General features: G+C 42.6%; 1 long non-coding RNA gene across 1 annotated transcript; it reads right to left on the bottom strand.

Annotated features, from left to right (window-relative positions):
- Positions 1-297: 297 nt before the first annotated feature.
- Positions 298-7,748, bottom strand: LOC148129807 (uncharacterized). Its single transcript, XR_015750615.1, has 2 exons — positions 6,213-7,748; positions 298-1,005 (listed from the first exon to the last, which is right to left on the bottom strand). It is a non-coding gene; the product is annotated as an uncharacterized LOC148129807 (long non-coding RNA).
- Between the last annotated feature and the right edge of the window lie 443 nt (positions 7,749-8,191).

Below are 8,191 nucleotides of genomic sequence, written 5' to 3'. Positions count from 1 at the left end.
CACTTGCTTGTTCCCGTCCGCCATCTTAAAAAGTTCAAACATGCCGATTCTTTCCGTCTTGGTGCCCCTTCCTTGATGTTCTCCCCTAGAAATTAAGTCTGTGCCGATTCCTACGGTAATCCAGCAGGAGATGCTGAAAGGACAGGAGCTCCTCGACCATGATGAAGTCCAAAATTTCTGTTGTTAAGTGAGCTACGCCCCATTTTACGACCTTTCTCCTTGCCACTCTTGTTAAGTGAATCTCCTCAGCCATTGAGGCTCCAAAATGGCTTCTCCATTGATGTTGTTTGTCAGAAGGTCACGAAAGGGGATCGTGTGACCATGGGACACTGCTACCATCATAAATACGAGTCAGTTGCCAAGCGTCTGAATTTTGAACGCATGACCACGGGGAGGCTGCAATGGTCATAAGTGTGAAAATGATAAGTGTGAAAATGAGTCGCTTTTTTCACTGCTGTTGTAATTTCAAAGAGTCATTAAATGAACTGTTGTAAGTCCAAGACTATCTGTATTTTCATTCTCTCTGCCATTGGATACCTCACAATGCAAGTTCTCCAATGGTTCAAATCCCTGTTTGCTGGATTTTAATATATATTAACCTGGTGCTTGCTTTATATTAAATATACATGTGCAACAGATACTTTGCATGTATATGTCACCACAACATAATGGGTATATGACAAATACTTGAAATAAGTTAAATATTATTTTTTCCCTTCCTTTTTCTCCTCCTTTGAAATGCTTGCAAAAAAAAAATGATTTGGGAAATTTCAAAAACTTTCCCTTCTTTTTTCAGAATTGTAATATAAATTCTTTTTCCCTTTTATCCTAACTTTTGGCTCATTGCCCTGTGATTTGAACCTTTCTAGCTGTTTGTTGGGGGCTCTGTGGCCTTCTCTACAGATTTTTCAAAGGAGAATTTAGCTACATCCGCTGGTTCCTTTTCTTCAGGAAGGCTGAATGTCGTCTTTTTCACAGGTTGCTCCAAGATTCTGAATGGCTGCGCTAAATAATAGATGGAGGTGTGGAAAAAAATAACCGTTCTGTTTACTTGGTTTTACCTGGGCTGCAAAGCGGAAAAAATAGCCAAGTGTTTATCTGAAGGAAGCATCAATGGGTCAATTTCATTGGCTCATGCATAAATCATTCACTTTTCTTTCAGGCAAAATTATGTTAAAAATTCTACTTCCCCCCCTCAGAATTTATCACACAGTTCCATCATTAAAAACAAAATATCAGGAAGCAAACTGTCATGGGTCAGCATGGAAGGAAGTATAGATAATTCTCAACGTATAGCTATGGAGGCTTTCAAGAAGAGATTGGACAGCCGTTTTTCTGAAATGGTATAGTATAAGGTCTCCTGCTTGAGCAGGGGTTGGATTAGATTTAGAAGATCTCCAAGACCCCTTCTGGCTAAATTCTGATTGATTCTGATTGGTTTTGCTCTTGCTTGGATTACTCTTTGAAGCCATCATAAAACAAATGTGGCAATCATTGGATTCTTCAGAGAACAGAATAGAGTAGAGGAATAGAGTAGAGGAGAGTGTAGAGGAGAGGAGAGGAATAGAGTAGAGTAGAGCAGAGGAATAGAATAGAATAGAATAGAATAGAATAGAATAGAATAGAATAGAATAGAATAGAATCAAGAAGAATAGAATAGAATAGAATAGAATAGAATAGAATAGAATAGAATAGAATCAAGAAGTATAGAATAGAATCAAGAAGAATAGAATAGAATAGAATAGAATAGAATAGAATAGAATAGAATAGAATAGAATAGAATAGAATAGAATAGAATAGAATAGAGGAAGGAAGGAAGGAAGGAAGGAAGGAAGGAAGGAGAATAGAATAGAATAGAACAGAACCTTGAAGGAACCTTGGAGGTCTTCTAGCCCAAGCAGGAGAACCTATACAATCTCAGGCAAGTGACTGTCCAGTCTCTTCTTAAAAACCTCCAGTGATGAAGCACCTACAACTTCTAGTGGCAAGCAGGTTAATTGTTCTCCCTGTTAGGAAGTTTCTACTCAGTTCCCGGTTGCTTCTCTCTTTGATTAGCTTCATCATCAAATCATTCCTCTTATTGACTAGTAGGTCATTCAGATGGAAGAGAAAGGATCCATTGTCTCTCCCAACCTTCAGTTCTTTATCTTGTCCTTCACCTGAGCCGTTTTGATTAAAAATAGAATTTAATGTTGAGGTGGCAGCAAGCTGGCGTCGAACATCCGGTAATTGTAAACTCATCTTTGCAAGCTGGCCCTACTGACATGCATTTCCCAAAATAATGAGGAATTCAAATGACTCTCCCAGTGGCTCTGAGTCCCATCCCTTCCCTTGACCTAATTGATCGGAGCTATGCACCCCTGGAGTGCTTTGCATAACCAGCTGAGACAGCGGGAAGATTTCCAGGCTGATTGATTGACATATTTGGGAAGAAATGATTCATTTACACCTTACAGATTTTTGGAATTTGACACAACAGGAACCGGTCTTGCAAGTGCTTTTCACCGAACAAGACAAAGCTCCTTTGGTACAAAGTGGCAAATATAGATATTAGAACTCAATGTTAAATGGAGTTTATTGACTTATTGAATCTGTTGGGGGAGGATGAACGAAAAGAGATTCATTAAAGGAGCAGCCAAAATCTCTTCCCATTATAAGAGACCAAGAGATCTGCCAGGTGTCTCTGAAACACGACGTTCTGACCAACAGCTTCCCCAACAGCACGAAGCCAACTCCTCACCCCGATAAACTCCTTTTATTTAGTTTACAGTGAATTCCAAGAGTCAACAGTCTGTCAAGATAGTTCCCAGTTACGGACCTTTATCAGGCTTGGAGAGTTGCCAGGCCGATATCTTTCAGATGCCACACTGTAGCAGACAATACTTGGAAAGAATGCAGGAACAGATCTTCACCCAAATGAACTAATGGTCGCCTGCAAAACCCCACTCCCTTTTTGCTCCTCTTTTATCCATTCTCCGTTCACGCTTTACTCCCAAGTCGACCCTTGTTCCTTAGCTGTTCCCTTCTTCTAGCAGCTCTGTGCATGCGCACACTCGGAAAAGGCTCCAGCTGTTCTTCTGCCCCACTGATCTCCGACTCCGGCCCTGGCCCCATCTCTGCCTCTGATGCAGAGCCCTCGTCAGAGCCTCCCCCAGACTCCAGCACTGGCCCATGTTTCTCCCCAACCACCTCACTGTCTGAATCTGCTGCCCAATCCACTGGCGGGCCGCAAAACATAACATTAAAACTTCTGGAAGTTTATCTGAGCAAATCTTATATGCATTTTATTGCATCAAATATATCCAATGTTCCTCCTCACTGCTATTCAGCCCTGAAACTGATGAAATTAAAGGGGGGAAAACAGGTTGTGTACAGAGTGGATTGATTTCTGATAGGCTTCTAAAAAGGTCTAAAACAATAAGGTTTTTAAATAAAATTCATTGGTTGGTAAAAGTGACCCAAAATGTCTGATTTTGGGTGCCACAGGCTGGTCTAAGCAACGGTGAATGGCCCTAAAATATGTCTTTCTGTAGCTGACTTGCTGTGCAGATGTGCTGATCTTTGGTTCCCAATCAGTGGTAGCAGTTTTTTAAACAATTATTATTTATTAGAATTTTATCCTCCCTTCATTACTTTTTAAGTAACTCAAGGTGGCAAGCATATCTAATACATCTTCCTTTAGCTATTTTCCCCACAACAGCAACCCTGTGAGGTGGGTTATGCTGAGAGAGAATAACTGACCCAAAGTCACCTGGCTGTCTTTCATGCCCAAGGTGGGACTAGAACTCACAGCTCCTGGTGATTGGCTCAAAGTCACTCAGCTGGCATTCATGCCTAAGGAGGAACTAGAATTTGTGGTCTCCTAGTGATTGTATTAAAGTCACCCAGCCAACTTTGATGGCTAAGGTGGGCCTGGAATTCACAGGTCCTGGTGATTGGCCCAGCCGGTATTCATGCCTAAGGAGGAACTAGAACTCACGGTCTCCTAGTGATTGGCCCAAAGTCATCCAGCCATCTTTCATGCCCAAGGTGGGACTAGAATTCACAGCTCCTGGTGATTGGCCCAAGGTTGCCAGCCAACTTTCATAGCTAAGGCAGGGCTAGAATTCACAGTCTCCTAGTGATTGGCCCAAAGTCATCCAGCCATCTTTCATGCCCAAGATGGGACTAGAATTCACAGCTCCTGGTAACTGGCCCAAACTTACCCAGCTGGCATTCATGCTTAAAGAGGAACTAGAAGTCACCGTCTCCTGGTTTCCAGACCAACACCTTAAGCATTACACCCAAATGATTACACCCTGCAGGATTCCGTTTTGAGATTAACAGCCTCAGATGATCTTGTCTGTCTGTGCCTAGGAAATCCTGCTAAGTTAGATCTTCATTACCTTTGGATCGAACAGCTCCGGAATGCCATGAACTTTGCGGATATCGTTCCAAATCCCAAGATGAATTAAAAAATAAAAAAGGGGGGGGCACAACCTTGGTGTGCCCAACCAGACTCTGCTGCCTTCTTTTGTACGGCTAAGCTAAGCCTGTCCTTTAGCACTTTGCAACCTTATTCTCTGGTGTGTGGGAGAGAGGCTGACACAGAGCATTTAACATTGCTGGGAGCGGAGAGAAAAGGAAGCGAAAGGGGGGAGGTTGATGATTCGTCATGAGCCACAAGGACATTCACTTAACATGTGAATAAATAAATGGCGGCCTATCCTAATGGGAATGGCCTCCGTGCACCTTAAAGCAGGAAGAGAGAGGGAAACGTGGCTTAATCTTCCTCATTTATTGAATAGCTAAAGAGGGACTTTGGTGGGTATCTGCAAATGAAAGCCATTCTCTGCTGGGCTGTGTTCCCCAAAGCACCCCCACCTCCACTTCCCTAAAAATTAAATATTTTGCTCACACCGTACCATGGAATGTGACTTTTATTTTTATTTTTATTTTTTTATTTCTTTACATTATTATTTTATTTTATTTATTAGTTTAGTTTAGTTTTATTATTTTAATTTATTTTGTATGGTTTTTTAAATTTTATTTTAAAGGGAAAGGTTGACATCTTTGTCGTTTAAGAGTAGCTAGAGTTAAAACAGGCAAGGAAAAGCCGGAACTTTCAGACTCAGGATAATGTCAGCGTTCCAGAAAACCTTGACTCCAACAGATAACTCCAAACCAGACATCTTCTCAAAGTTCCCTTTTATTAGAGTAGTAAACTGGGCACATCTGGGGAATCCTGAATTTGAAAGTTCTGGGTTTCCCTCCAATATGTTGTGGTTCGCTGGCAGCAGGTGTGCATGGCTGAGATCTCAGAGAGTGAGGACTCAGGTGAGGGGCCTGCATGTGATGCAGGGATGGGGCCAGGACCATCAGGGAGTGGAATGCTGCCAATGGAGATTGTGGAGGCTGGCAGCAGTGATGAAGAGGTCCCCGAGGAGCCTGTGCCCAGTGTACATGTGCACAGGACTGCTCAAAGGAAAGAGCAGCTGCAGCAGCAGCAAGGGTGACTCGGGAGTAAGGCTGCAAGGTAATGGCCCCTGTCTTAAGAGATAAAAGCCAGCTGAGAAACGGGAGTTCTTTGCAGGAAGCAAAGACGTTTTTGCACTCAAGCCTTGTGGACGTTCGGAATATCTTGGTTAGTGTTTGGAGACTCTTTGGGTTTGAAATATTTCTTATTTAACTTTATCTAGTGTTCTTGGCAGCCTTGCACCACCTTGGCAAGGCTCCTTTTTATCAGAGACAATGAGTTTGAAACAGCCTTTTAAACGTGAAGGAACTGAATTTGTAAAGAATCATTAAAAGGTTTTGCTGTTACCTCTGTTTTGTGTTTGTTTCCTTGGAACAAGGTTTGGGTCAGAACACAATAAGAAAAATATTACAAATCCACCCCTGCCTTCATCATTCCCTCACATGCCCCAATCACCATGTGTCCCAACTTGAGACCTCCCCTCTATTCCTCCTCAACCAGGTGCAGGAACAACATGACCTTGACTTCTTCTTCTAAGAATGCTATTATGTCTAAACACACCCGCTCCATGCAATTCCGCCCTCCCATCTTCCCAGACTCAAGAATGTGGTAGCATGGAAGCTTCTGGTGCTAATATGGCTTCCAAATCTGACACAAGGACAGGAAATCCTCGACTTACAGCAGTTTATTCAGTGACCATTTGAAGTCACACAAGCACTGGAAAAAAAAGTGACGTAAGGTTGTTTTTCACACTTACGACCGTTGCCGCTTCCCCAAGGTTCCCGTGATCCAAATTCAGACGCTCAGCAACAGGTTCATATTTATGATGGCTGCAGCCTCCCAGGGTCACATGATCCCTTTTTGCGACCTTGACCGAGCGAAGTCAGATTCACTTAACGACCGGTGGCTCACTGAACCCTCGCAATGATTCGCTGAACGACTGCGGCAAGAGAAACAGGCCAAATCTTACTTAACCGACATCTTGCTTAACAACATATTTTTTTGGTGGTGGGGGCTCGGTTGTGGTCGTACATTGAGGACTGCCTTTGCCTCATTTTTTTCCCCACTTGGCATTCAAAGCATTCAGCGAAAAAGAAGCCCTTTGATATCATGATTGGTTTCCCTTAGATTAAAAAGCAATCAGACTATAAGCCTTAATTTTCTTATAGCTGTTTGTTAACAGAGGAGAGATAAGGCATGGCAAATCACTTGATTAACAGGGACTGCCTTTGTAATATCTTGGGTATAGTTTGAGGTGCCTGCATTTCATTATTAGATTTATTATTGTTCATTTGTAACATTTATTCTTTTTTCCTGATTGGAATCATGCTCTTATTTTGTGATTTCGAGCCCCAAACTTTAACTGAAGGCCATTTTGGCACAAAAATGTACATTATTTAACGGGTATTTTCCATATGGTTACCTTTGGCTATGTTTTTCTTTTTCTTTTGAAATCATACATAAAATATGTTTTGGAAACACAAACTGAGCCTCATAGTCCTGTTCGGATACACCATTAATGGAAGTGCTAATCATAAAAAAAGAAAAAAAGAAAGAAATCTCGAATGGCAGAAAGCGAGAATTATGTGGGGCCGCTTGAGTCCATCAAGACCAACCCCGGGAAGGTAAATTAAAGCATTCTGACCTGGTCTTCACTTGAAGGCATTTAATGAAGGAGAAGCTGGATTAAGTGGCTCCACTTTTGGGTTGCTCTTAGTTTAAGATTTTCTTTCACGTTCAGACAGAATCTGGGTTCCAGGCTCTTTACAATAATCCACGCTTCTGTGTCTTGCATTCTGGAATGAAAACTGGGGTGTTGACTTTCTTTTGGGGGGACATCCATGGTTGAAGAGGTTGTTGTCTACTTCTCTTCTCCTCCTCCTCTTCTTCTCAAAGCTCCACACTCACTTCTCTTCTTGGTCTTTCCATATTATCCTGTAAATCACTTAAGTTGGTTACAACTTAAGTTACAAACCCAATCAATTTTGCAGTCAGCATAATAACCAGAAGCGATTGCTTCACTAAATACGCCATGGTTCTGGCATGCGTGAGTCACACAACTCAATCACAGCAGTGACACCCTGCAGTTTATGAAGAAACTTTTGGGGAGATTACATGTTTCTACCCACCAATGAACACCACAGTAAGTTCCCTTTCACTCACAGGCAAACTCGTAGACCAGAAATATTCCCAAATAGAGCACAATAAATTCCAGCTTCTAATAATAATAAGAGCAGCAAGTGAATTCACTTTCTTGCCTTCTGTTGGGTACTTTCCTTTTTCCCCTTCATGCCATGAAGACCCATTGTCATGCCCTGTCAGATTCTGAATCAGAGTACGAAGATGAACAGGTGACGACAGGGAGTGGGAGTGTGGCTCTGCTGGCTGTGGAGGAAACTGGGGAAGGGCAAAGTCCAGCTGGGCAGAGCAGGAGAGAGGTAGAGCAAAGGAGAGGGAGTTCAGAGGAAGTCCCAGGCCCACCCCCCTCTTCATCCTAGGACACGCAGGGAGGAACGGAGAAGAGAGCAACGTGGGTGGGTTGCATGGCTTACGGGGGGAGGAAAGGGCCCTGATTCCCTTCATTAGCCACACCTGGGAAGAGAGTTTAAAAGAGATGCAAGCTGATTGCAGGAGCTGCTAAATGTGACTTTATCCTGTGTTGCCTTTCCTTACCTGTGTTCCTGGCATCTTCCCAACCACATTGAGTTATTGCTGTGCTTTCACATCTGGAATTCT

Source organism: Notechis scutatus, chromosome 9, assembly GCF_049901735.1.
Source record: "Notechis scutatus isolate UNSWTSFEM ecotype Mainland chromosome 9, rNotScu1.2, whole genome shotgun sequence".
NCBI classification, from domain to species: domain Eukaryota; kingdom Metazoa; phylum Chordata; class Lepidosauria; order Squamata; family Elapidae; genus Notechis; species Notechis scutatus.
Note: the sequence above shows the minus strand (reverse complement) of the source record. Positions and strands in the feature narration are given on the sequence as shown.